This window comes from Saimiri boliviensis, chromosome 17 (genome assembly GCF_048565385.1).
Source record: "Saimiri boliviensis isolate mSaiBol1 chromosome 17, mSaiBol1.pri, whole genome shotgun sequence".
NCBI classification, from domain to species: Eukaryota; Metazoa; Chordata; class Mammalia; order Primates; family Cebidae; genus Saimiri; species Saimiri boliviensis.
The window spans coordinates 18,107,259-18,120,182 of NC_133465.1; the positions used below are offsets into that span (position 1 = coordinate 18,107,259).

At 45.7% G+C, this 12,924-nt stretch overlaps 1 long non-coding RNA gene and 1 pseudogene across 1 annotated transcript; one reads left to right on the plus strand and one right to left on the minus strand.

Moving 5' to 3' along the window:
• Positions 1–650: 650 nt before the first annotated feature.
• On the minus strand, positions 651–11,000 carry LOC141581940 (uncharacterized). The gene is made up of 3 exons (XR_012514767.1): positions 10,586–11,000; positions 8,599–8,724; positions 651–1,098 (listed from the first exon to the last, which is right to left on the minus strand). It is a non-coding gene; the product is annotated as an uncharacterized LOC141581940 (long non-coding RNA).
• Positions 7,058–8,249, plus strand: LOC104651632 (tRNA-splicing endonuclease subunit Sen15 pseudogene; annotated as a pseudogene).
• Positions 11,001–12,924: the final 1,924 nt, after the last annotated feature.

The window sequence follows — 12,924 nt, forward strand, 5'->3', positions numbered from 1 at the left end:
CTGGAGCTGTTCTCCGTGGAGAAGGGCACCTCGGTCAGCAGTCTCCCCTGTCGCCTCCAGCACTTTGCACACAGCCTTCCTCGGCAGCTGCCCGTTGCTGTTGGCTCCGGGCCCTCCCTTTGATCAGCTGTTCTGCAGCAGAGGCCCTGGTGCTGCCTCCACTCCATCACACACTGCGTGTGGCCACAGCGGGCCAGTGCCTAGGCTGGACATGGTACCAACCAAGTGCTATCCGATGTCTGACAGGCAGGAGGCGGCCATGCAGGGCCAGCACTGGCACTGTGCTTTCATATTAGCTTAAGATACTCTTGACATTTTTTTTTTTTTTTTGAGACAGAGTTTCATTCTTGTTGCCCAGGCTGGAGTGCAGTGGTGCAATCTCGGCTCACCGCAACCTCTGCCTCTCAGGTTCAAGTGATTCTCCTGCCTCAGCCTCCCTAGTAGCTGGGATTACAGGCAGGCACCACCATGCCCCACTAATTTTGTATCTTTAGTAGAGATGGGGTTTCTCCATGTTGGTAAGGTTGGTCTCAAACTCCCGACCTCAGGTGATCCGCCCGCCTCGGCCTCCCAAGGCCTCCTATGCTGAGATTACAGGCATGAGCCACCACACCCGGCCTCTCTCGACATTTTTTAGAGAATTTTCTGTGCTTCCTTCTCACCCGTATATGCCTTATGAGAGAAGCGAGGAAGCCAGTTCTGAGGATGTCAGTCTGGCTGGTAAAACCTGGAGGATTCTGTCTTCAAAGGTACCTTGACTGTTGTGTTCAAAGTAAGCTTTGAACAACAAATGTAAAACCCCTACCGGGCCAAGTCCAATGAGTAGCTCATTAAAATGTATTTAGGTTGAGGCCTATTTTTTTAAGCTACTTTATCAGAAAAAAAAAAAAATGGATTTAGATACTGAGGAAGGGTTTTTGCAGAGAGGGACGTCCGTTGTCTTAGTTCTTTGATCTCGCTGCTTAGACAGGCCGCTCACTCCAGCAGGGCAGATTTGCTCTCACGTCCGAGGGGGCCGCTGAGGATGCACTATCGACTCTCTCCCTCCTGTTATCACCTCCGGCTTTCCTCGCCAGCACTTCCATTCCTGAGGCTCACCTGGGAGGGACAGTGTGGAGAGAAACAGAAACAGAGAAGAGAACAGGATTTCTTTTTTATTTTTTGAGACAGAGTCTCGCTCAGTTGCCCAGACTGGGGTGCAGTGGCCTGATCTCGGCTCACTGCAACCTCCGCCTCCCAAGTTCAAGCCATTCTCTGCCATAGCCTCCTGAGTAGCTGGAATCACTGGTGCCCGCCACCACGCCCAGCTAATTTTTGTATTTTCAGTAGAGAGAGTTCCACCGTCTGGGCCAGACTGGTCTTGAACTCTGAGAGCAGGACTTGTGTGTTTTTTTTTTTTTTTTTTCTTAATATATTCACAATCCTTTTTTCTTTTTCTTTTTTTTTTAAATTGTATTTGGGCTCTGGGGTACATGTGCACATCCTGCATCCTGCAGGATTTTTGCATAGGTACATATATGCCACGGTGGTTTGCTGCGTCCATCCCCCACCCCCATTGCCTACATCAGGCTTTTCTCCCAGTGTTATCCCTCCCCATCCTCCCCACCCACCCCCGCTGTCCCTCCTCTCCTCTCCCCCCACCCAGCCCTGTGAGTGTTGTTCCCCTCCCTGTGCCCATGTGTTCTCATTGTTCATCACCTGCCTATGAGTAAGAACATGCAGTGTTTGATTTTCTGTTCTTGTGTCAGTTTGCTGAGAATGATGGTTTCCAGATTCATCCATGTCTCTACAAAGGGCACAAACCTGTCATTTTTTATGGCTGCACAGTATTCCATGGTGTATATATGCCACATTTTCCTTGTCCAGTCTATCATTGATGGGCATTTGGGTTGGTTCCAGGTCTGTTCCACTGTTTGCTATCGTAAACAGTGCCACTATGAACATACGTGTGCATGTGTCTTTATGATAGAACGATTTATAATCCTTTGGGTATATACCAAGTAATGGGATTGCTGGGTCAAATGGAATTTCTATTTCTAGGTCCCTGAGGAATCGCCACACTGTCTTCCACAATGGTTGAACTAATTGACACTCCCACCAACAGTGTAAAAGTGTTCCTATTTCTCCACATCCTCTCCAGCATCTGTTGTTTTTTAATGATTGCCATTCTAACTGGCGTGAGATGGTATCTCAATGTGGTTTTGATTTGCATTTCTCTAATGACCAATGATGGGCGTTTTTTCATATGTCTGTTGGCTGCATATTTGTCCTCTTTTGAAACGTGTCTGTTCATATCTTTCCCTCACTTTTGAATGGGGTTGTTTGTTTGTTTCTTTTAAATCTGCTTTAGTCTTTGTAGATTCTGGATATTAGCCCTTTGTCAGATGGGCAGATTGCAAAAATTTTTTCCCATTCTGTTGGTTGCAGGTTTACTCTAATGACTGTTTCTTTTGCTGTGCAGAAGCTCTTAAGTTTAATTAGGTCCCATTTGTCTATTTTGGCTTTCGTTGCCAATGCTTTTGGTATTTTAGTGATGAAGTCCTTGCCTGTGCCTGTGTCCTGAATGGTTTTGCCTAGGGTTTTCTTCTAGGGTTTTTATGGTGTTAGTCCTTATGTTTAAATCTTTAATCCATCTGGAGTTAATTTTTGTATAAGGAAGGGGTCCAATTTCAGCTTTCTGCACATGGCTAGCCAGTTTTCCCAACACCATTTATTAAACAGGGAATCCTTTCCCCATTGCTTGTTTTTGTCCAGTTTGTCAAAGATCAGATGGTTGTAGATGTGTGGCGTTGCTTCTGAAGCCTCTGTTCTGTTTCACTGATCTATATCTCTGTTTTGGTACCAGTACCATGATGTTTTGATTACTGTAGCCTTGTAATACAGTTTGAAGTCAGGTAGCATGATGCCTCCAGCTTTGTTCTTTTTGCTTAGAATTGTCTTGGTTATGTGGGCTCTCTTTTGGTTCCATATGAAGTTTAAAGTGGTTTTTCCCAGCTCTGTAAAGAAGGTCAATGGTAGCTTGATGGGGATAGCATTGAATCTATAAATTATTTTGGGCAGTATGGCCATTTTCACAATATTGATTCTTCCTAACCATGAGCATGGAATGTTTTTCCATCTGTTTGTGCTCTCTCTTATTCCCTTGAGCAGTGGTTTGTAGTTCTCCTTGAAGAGATCCTTCATGTCCTTTGTTAGTTGTATTCCTAGGTATTTTATTCTCTTTGTAGCAATTGTGAATGGGAGTTTGCTCATGATTTGGCTCTCTGTTTGTCTGTTATTGGTGTATAAGGAATGCTTGTGATTTTTGCGCATTGATTTTGTATCCTGAGACTTTGCTGAAGTTGCTTATCAGCTTAAGGAGGTTTTGGGTTGAGATGATGAGGTGTCCTAAATATACAATCATGTCATCTGCAAATAGGGACAATCTGACTTCTTCTTTTCCTAATTGAATGCCCTTTATTTCTTTTTCTTGCCTAATCGCTCTGGCTAGAACTTCCAATACTATATTGAATAGGAGTGGTGAGAGAGGGCATTCTTGTCTAGTGCCAGTTTTTAAAAGGAATGCATCTAATTTTTGTCCATTCAGTATGATATTGGCTGTGAGTTTGTTGTAAATAGCTTTTATTGTTTCGAGATACGTTCCGTCGATACCTAGTTTATTGAGAGTTTTTAGCATAAAGGGCTGTTGAATTTTTGTTGAAGGCCTTCTCTGTATCTATTGAGATAATCATGTGGTTTTCGTCTTTGGTTCTGTTTATGTGGTGAATTACGTTTATAGATTTGCGTATGTTGAACCAGCCTTGCATCCCTGGGATGAAGCCTACTTGATTGTGGTGGATAAGCTTTTTGATGTGCTGTTGGATTTGGTTTGCCAGTTTTTTGTTTTGGTTTTGTTTTGTTTTGAGACGGAGTTTCACTCTTGCTACCCAGGCTGGAGTGCAATGGCATGATCTTGGCTCACTGCAACCTCCGCCTCCTGGGTTCAAGCAATTCTCCTGCCTCAGCCTCCTGAGTAGCTGGGACTACAGGCACACACCACCATTCCCAGCTAATTTTTGTATTTTTAGTAGAGACGGGGTTTCACCATGTCGACCAGGATGGTCTTGATCTCTTGACCTCATGATCCACCCGCCTCAGCCTCCCAAAGCGGCTGGTATTTTTATTGAAGATTTTTGCATCAGTGTTCATCATGGATATCGGCCTGTGGTTTTCTTTTTTAGTTGTGTCTCTGACAGATTTTGGTATCAGGATGATGTTGGTCTCATAGAAAGAGTTAGGCAGGATTCCCTCTTTTTGTATTGTTTGGAATAGTTTCAAGAGGAATGGTACCAGCTCCTCTTTGTATGTCTGGTAGAATTGAGCTGTGAACCCATCTGGTCCTGGACGTTTTTGGGTCGGTAGGCTATTGATTGCTGCCTCGACTTCAGACCTTGTTATTGGTCTATTCAGGGTTTTCAACTTCTTCTTGGCTTAGTCTTGGGAGGGTGCAGGTGTCCAGGAATTAATCCATTTCTTCCAGATTTACTGGTTTATATGCATAGAGCTGTTTGTGGTCATCTCTGATGGTAGTTTGTATTTCTCAGGAATCACTGGTGATCTCCCTTGGATCATTTTTTATTGCATCTATTCGAATCTTGTCTCTTTTCTTTTTTATTAGTCTAGCTAGTAGTCTATTTTGTTGATCTTTTCAAAAAACCGGTTCCCGGATGTACTGATTTTTTTTGAAGGGCTTTTTGTGTCTCTTTCTCCTTCAGTTCTGCTCTGATCTTAGTTATTTCTTGTCTTCTGCTTGCAGTTTAGTTTTTTTGATCTTGCTCCTCTAGCTCTCTCAATTTTGATGATAGGGTGTCGATTTTAGATCTTTCCTTGTTTCTCACGTGGGCATTTATTGCTATAAATTTCCCTCTAGACACTGCTTTAAATGTGTCTCACAGGATCTGGTATGTTATGGCTTCATTCTTGTTGGTTTCAAAGAACATTTTTATTTCTGCCTTCATTTCATTGTTTACCCATTCGTCATTCAGCAGCAAGTTGTTCAGTTTCCATGGGATTGTGTGGTTTTGAGTGCTTTTCTTAATTCTGAGTTCTAATTTGATTGTGCTGTGGTCTGAAAGACTATTTGTTATGATTTCTGTTCTTTTGTATTTGCTGAGGAGTGATTTACTTCCAACTGCATGGTCAGTTTTGGAGTAAGTACGATGTGGTGCTGAGAAGAATGTGTATTCTGTCGATTTAGGGTGGAGTGTCCCGTAAATGTCTATTAAGTCTGCTTGGTCTAGATCTGCATTCAAGTCCTGGATATCCTTGTTGACTTTCTGTCTCATTGATCTGTCTAATATTGTCAGTAGAGTGTTAAAGTCTCCCACTATTATTGTGTGGGAGTCTCAGTCTCTTTGTAGGTCATTAAGAACTTGCTTTATGTATCTGGGTGCTCCTGTATTGGCTGAGTATATATTTAGGATAGCTAGCTCTTCTTGCTGCATTGATCCTTTGACCATTATGTAATGCCCTTCTTTGTCTCTTTTGATCTTTGTTGGTTTAAAGTCCATTTTATCAGAGACTAGGATTGCAACCCCCCTGCTTTTTTTTTTTTTTTTTTTTTCTCTCCATTTGCTTGGTAAATCTTCTTCCATCCCTTTGAGTTCATGTGAGATGGGTTTCCTGAATACAGCACACAGTTTGCCAGTCTGTGTCTTTTCATTGGGGCATTTAGGCCATTTACATTCGACATTAATATTGTTAGGTTTGAATTTGATCCTGCCATTTTGTTACTGGCTGGTAATTTTGCCCATTAATTGGCATGGCTCCTTCATTGCATTGTTATTCTTTACCATTTGGCATGTTTTTGCAATGGCTGGTACTAGTTGTTCCTTTCCCTGTTTAGTACTTCCTTCAGTAGCTCTTGTAAGGCAGGTCTTGTAGTGACAGAATCTCTCAGCAATTGCTTGTCCATAAAGGATTTTATTTCTCCTTCACTTGTGAAGCTTAGTTTGGCCAGATATGAAATTCTGGGTTGACAGTTCTTTTCTTTAAGGATGTTGAATACCGGCCCCCACTCCCTCCTAGCTTGCAGGGTTTCTGCCAAGAGATCTGCTGTGAGTCTGACAGTCTTTCCTTTGTGGGTGACTTGACCTTTCTCTGGCTGCCCTTAGGATTTTTTCCTTCATTTCAACCCTGGTGAATCTGACAACTATGTGCTTTGGGGTTTTATCTTCTGGAGGAATATCTTTGTGGTGTTCTCTGTATTTCCTGGATTTGAATGTTGGCCTGCCTTGTTAGGTTGGGAAAGTTCTCTTGAATAACATCTTGAAGAGTGTTTTCCAACTTGGATTCATTCTCCCTGTCACAATCAGGTACATCGATCAAGTGTAGATTAGGTTTTTTCACATAATCCCATAGTTCTTGGAGGCTTTGTTCATTTTTTCACTCTTTTTTCTCTAAACTTGCCTTCTCGTTTTATTTTATTGATTTGATCTTCTATCTCTGATATCCCTTCTTCTGCTTGATCGATTTGGCTGTTGAATCTTGTGTATGCCTTTCCAAGTTCTCGTGCTGTGTTTTTCAGCTCCACCAAGTCATTTATGTTCTTCTCTAAGCTGATTATTCTAGTAAGCATTTCGTCTAATCTTTTTTCAAAGTTCTTAGTTTCTTTGCATTGGGTTAGAACATGGTCTTTTAACTCAGAAGTTTGTTATTACCCACCTTCTGAAGCCTGTTTCTGTCAATTCGTCAGATTCATTCTCTTTTTTTGTTCCCTTGATGGTGAGGAGCTGTGATCCCTGGGAGGAGAAGAGGTGTTCTGTTCTTTGATGTTTTCATCCTTTTTGTGCTGTTCCCCACCCCACCCCCCCATCTTCGTGGATTTATCTCCCTTTAATCTTTGAAGTTGGTGGTTTCGGGAGTCTCTGAGTGGATGATTTTTTCTGTTGAGGTTGGAGCTGTATATTTTTCGGCCTGTAGAGGGCGCTGCTGGAGTCTCTCGGGTGCAGTCAGGTTGCCGGGTTGGGGGGTCCCTCTCTGGAGTTTGTTTGCAGGTAAGATTGGCCCCCCTTTCCCAATGGCGTCTCTCCTTCCCCAGCTGGATCTTCCTGGTTGGGGTCAAGCTGGTGTAATTGCTGCCAAGCTCAGTTTCAGTTCTGTGGAGGTGGGGCCTGCCAGGCCTTATGGTCTGTTTCCCTGCTTTCAACTCTGCCTCCCTCTGTGGGACAGTCCCGTCCTGCTGGCTTTAGTCCAAACTCCTGCCCAGGTCCCTGTGACGACTTGCTGTGCCCCACGGTAGCCACTGCTCAGATTTGCATCGACTACTCACGGCGCCCCAGCATCTGGCCGGGCTCTCATGGACGTGGGTTGCAGGAGGGATGAGGTAAGCACAGGATCCCAAACGGAGCACTGAGGTGGTTAAGTCCCCCGGCCCTCCCAGCCAGCTGCACGTTTCAGGTGGGGACACGCCCCCACCACCCCCATCTTTATTTGCACCCCTGGGCGGCTCTCACCCTCTCGACACCTGGTTTGGAATCGCCAAGCCCTCTAGCCCCCTGCATCTCTCTCCTTCGCTGGGAGCTGCATTCCGGTGCTGGCTTCTCTTGGCCATCTTGGCACCCTGCTTCAGAACAGGACTTCTTAAACAGGACCAGCAAGAATAGTCTTAGAACGAAGTGTGCACCAGGGGAGCGCCACACCAGCAGGCATGGAGGAGCCCCGCCATTCCCAGCCGACCCCCCCCGCAGCACCCCCGCCAGGGTCCGGGCAGCATTCGTGGCTTTGGCAATGGCAGTGGAGCTCCCTCGTGGGCCCCGGAGGATGCCTGGATGGGCACCCACCCTAAGTATTTCGAAATGATGGAATTAGATACAGGAGATGCCACCCAAGTTTATATAGCATTCTTGGTTTACCTGGACCTCATGGAAAGCGAAAGCTGGCATGAAGTAAACTGTGTGGGATTACCAGTAGCCAGCTCACCTGCCTTGTCGGCACTGTGATAGAAGGGGAGGGGTTCCAGACTGTGGTGCCTGTCCCCATCACGGCTTCCTTCAGCCTTAACAGGATAAAGGAGATCTTCACGGCATCTTGAAAGTTGCAAGGTGATCCAGATTTGCTGATGTCTTTTACTTTGGCCATAGTGGAGTCTGATTCTACAATAGTCGATTATAAACTTACTGATGGATTTCTGCTGCCAGACCCTCAGAATGTTCCGCTTAGAAGATGACATCTACGTTTCCTGATGCTTGTTTTATTCATACAAGATTGGATTTGAGACCCATCAGACTGCTTTATCTTTTATCTCAGAGACAGTCAGGGTTGACTTAGATCATGTGGGTTGACTTCTCCATTCCATAAGGTTTTCATTCTAAAGAATGAAGTGTAGACACTACACCATCATCACCATCACCATCATCACTGTCACTATCACCATCACCATCCTCACCATCATCACCATCACCATCATCACCATGATCATCATCACCACTGCTAACAGTTACTGAGCATTTACTGTTTCACAGGCACAGTGCTAAGCACCTTTCATGGATTAATTCAGTTAATGTTTATGGTGGTAGCCCTTTCGGGTAAATGTGGTTATTATCATCCCAAGTTACTCACAAGGAAATGGAGGTTATATACGTCCCCAGGTCACACAGCTAATCAGTGATGCAGCTGAGATTTGAACCCAGTTTGTCTGGCTTCAGGATCTGCAGGCACTTGGCCGGACGTCACAGTGAGAGGAACCTAGAGGATTAGGAAAAATACTGCTTGACCCAGTTTTCAGAATGAGATTTTTATTGCCCTGTGCTCGGTCCTGTACATCACAGCTCATGAGGGGTCTGTGCAGGGAGGCAGGGCCTATGCCATTTCCTGTCTGCTTGTTGCTGAACCAGAGGGAAGGACTTCGGTGAACGGAAAGGAGTGGACTTTTCAGTTGAGTCTTGTTCTATGACAGCTCAGTGTGCAGGGCTTCTGTCCTCCTGTCAAAGGGCAGTTTGCTTAAGCCTCAGAAACAGCATGGAAAAGCAGAACCCACAGCTGGGCCACAGAAGGTCAGCCATGGATATTGACCCCTTGGTAATCCTCCAGACTCAGACTGTGAAATCCAGTTTTCTCAATTTTTATACAGCCAGAACACAGAATGACATATTGCACCCTTCATGATTAAAAGATACCATGTGTCCACACACATGCACACACATGCCTTTATGAAACAGACCACAATAACCATGTTAAAGAGCTTTTTCTTGAAACGTTTTTAAAATTTTTTATTTTTATTTTATTTTATTTTATTTTTTGAGATGGAGTTTCGCTCTTGTTGCCCAGGCTAAAGTGCAATGGCACAATCTCAGCTCACCACAGCGTCTGCCTCCTGGGGTTTTAGGTGTGAGCCACCGTGCCTGGCCAAATTTTTAATTCTTTTAAGAGACATTCTCACCTTGTTGCCCAGGCTGAAGTGCAGTGGTGTGATCACAGCTCACTACAGCCTCCAACTCCTAGGCTCAAATGACCCTCCTGCTTCAGCCTCCCTAAAGAGCTTTTAAAAATAAAGACAGATCAGGCATGGTGGCTCATCCCTGTCCTCTCAGCACTTTGAGAAGCCTAAGCAGGAGGATCATTTGAGACCAGTTCAAAACCAGTCTGGGCAACATAGCAAGACCCTGTCTCTACACAAGAAAACAAACTTTTTAATTAGCCAGGCATAGTGGTACATGCCTGTAGTCCCAGCTACTTGGGAGGCTGAGGCAGAGGATCACTTGAGCGCAGGAGTTGGAGGCTGCAGTGAGCCATGATCACGCCACTGCACTCCAGCCTGGGTGACAGAGCCAGGCCCTGTAGAAAGAAAGAAGGAAAGAAGGAAGGAAGGAAGGAAGGAAGAAGGAAAGAAAGTGAGAGGGAGGGAGGAGGGAGGGAGGGAAAGAAAGAGAGAAAGAAGAAAGAAAGGAAGGAAGAAAGCAAGCATGAAAGAAAGAGGAAGGGGGAGGGGGGAGGGAGGGAGGGAGGGAGGGGTCTGGTCTGGGTGCAGTAGTGTCTACAACTAATTGATCACAAGCAGTTACAGATCTCTTTGCTCCTTCCCCACTCCCACTGCTGCACTCGACTTGCCTAAAAATAAAAAATAAATAAATAAACAGCACTCATAATTCTACCACTGCATATTTTTGAACTTGAACATTTATTACCGTCTCATTTGCTGTCCCTTTTAAAGCCTTGGAGAAACACAGCCACCACCTAGCTTCTTCCTTTGACTAATGAAGGGACTGGCATTCAACAGGTTATGTGACCGGATTTTACGTGGAGGAAGCAGGGGTGATGGCCCTAACAGGCTTTCCCCGAGGAGCCTCTGCCTGCTCCGCAAACTCACCAGACACCGTCCAGTCTCATGGAGAATTTTGTTCATAGGCAAACAATCCAGATTAAATTTTGGTCATTTATTAAATTTATCGATTTCTATTGAACAGAAATTAAACTTTGACCGGTGAATTAAGTTCATTAGGAAAATCATGAACAAGTTAATCACTAAAAGTAGAATGAAAATTTCCTTAACCTCTAGTTTTTATCAAAGACGAATAGCAAATATAAAATTTAATAGTAAAGCACTCACCATATTCCCACTGAGTGCAGAACAAGACACGAGCTATGAAGCTCTCACTCACTTTTCTTCAGGGCGTCCCACCAATCAGATAGACCAAGGAAAAGAAGTTCTATTAAGATTAAAAAGCAGGCCGGGCGCGGTGGCTCAAGCTTGTAATCCCAGCACTTTGGGAGGCCGAGGCGGGTGGATCACGAGGTCGAGAGATCGAGACCATCCTGGTCAACATGGTGAAACACCGTCTCTACTAAAAATACAAAAAATTAGCTGGGCATGGTGGCACGTGCCTGTAATCCCAGCTACTCAGGAGGCTGAGGCAGGAGAATTGCCTGAACCCAGGAGGCGGAGGTTGCGGTGAGCCGAGATCGCGCCATTGCACTCCAGCCTAGGTAACAAGAGCGAAAACTCCGTCTCAAAAAAAAAAAAAAAAAAAAAAAAAAAAAAAAAAGATTAAAAAGCAAGAGACAGACCCATCAATTGCTGCGGATGTGATTGACAATCTAGAAAATTCAAAAGAATCAATTAAAAATGCATTGGAAAATCAGACTTCAGAAAAAAATTTTTTAGAAATACTGAAAACAACAATTTTAAAAGGGTATAGAGCCAGGTGTGGCAGCACGTGCCTGTAATCCCAGCTACTCGGGAGGCTGGGGTGGGAGGATAACTGGAGTCCAGGAGTTCGAAGCTGCTATGAGCTATATTGCATCACTGCTCTCCAGCCTGGGCCACGGAATGAGACTCCAACTCCTAAAAAAAAAAAAGTGTACAGAAAAAAAAAGATAAAGGGATGAAGTGTCCGTTACAGACACCTGGCCACGCTCTGGTTCTTATCGGCTAATGCGTCTGTCCTGAGTGCTGAGCTGCTTGCTTGCCTTCCTCGGCCTGGCAGGGCCCGCAGGGGCATGGGAAGCATCCACTGAAGGGTGAGCGAGTGATGACACCCGGCTTCGGCACCTGTGCTTTCTGGCACCTGGACGTCTCCTGGCCTCTCCCCCTTCCTCCTTTACCAGATCCCTCTGAATAGGGAACGCTGCCAGAGCCTCCTCACCCCTTGGAAAGTGGACTGAGAAGAAATACTGAACCCAGCTGGACCCACTCAGGACCGCAATAGCCGCAGAGTGCTGGCGCTGTCCTTCCCACCGGGACAAGTCTGAATGCCCCCAGGCAAAGACTGCATTGTCAAAGGGAAGTGCAGGCCTATCAGCAACCGCCCCAGGGACACCCTCAGCCCCCATGGCATCTTGCACCCGTGCAGGGACAATGCAGAGGAATGTACCCCAGAAGCCGACCTCCGACCTCTGTATGACTTCTTCTTTTTTTTAATGAGTCTCATGATTTTTTTTTTTTTTTTTTTTTTTTTTTGAGACACAGTCTCACTCTGTTGCCCAGGCTGGAGTGCAGTGGCACGATCTCAGCTCACTGCAACCTCCGTCTCCTAGGTTCAAGTGATTCTCCCACCCCACTCTCCTGAGTAGCTGGGATTACAGGCACGCACCACCATGCCTGGCTAAGTTTTGTATTTTTTATCAGAGATGGGGTTTCACCCTGTTGGCTAGGCTGGTCTCAAACTCCTGACCTCAGGTGATCCACCTGCCTCGGCCTCCCAAAGTGTTGGGATTACAGGCATGAGCCACTATGCCTGGCCTCCTTCATATGACTTCTAAAGAAGCAGGAGGGAATGAGGCAGGTCTTCCATTACCTGCTCCTGCTGCCCTGAAGATTCCCTTTCGGGAAACCCTGTACAGAATTAGGGAAGAGCCACCTTAGGGAGGAATGATTCCTAAGACACCAGCTCCAGCCATTATTGCTGGCAACAAACCACCACAAAACTGAGCTGTGTAAAGCGATCCTTTGATGATGCTCACGGGCTCTGTGGGTCTGGCAGGGAAACAGGCACAGGGGGTTGGTCTGTCTGCCCCACCATGGCTGGTGCCCCTCCTGGGGAGCCTCTGCAGCCATGGGTGACTTGCTGTGGCCTCAACTCCTTTGTGTGGCTGTTGGGACCTCAGCTGGGTGGGGCTGGAACCCACAACTGGGGCCTCTCCACATGATTTCCTGCGAGGGTCAGTCTGGGCCTCCTCACAGCATGGCTGCTGGGTTCCAAGACAGAGTGTCCCAAGAGAGCCCAGTGGAAGGAGCTGCATCACTTTTTGTTTTGTTTTGTTTTTTGACACAGAGTCTTGCTCTGTCGCCAGGCTGGAGTGCAGTTGTGCGATCTCGGCTCCCTGCAACCTCCACCTCCCAGGATCAAGTGATTCTCCTGCCTCAGCCTCCCGAGTAGCTGGGATTACAGGCATGCCCCCATGCCCAGTTAATTTTTGTATTTTTAGCAGAGACAGCATTTCACCATA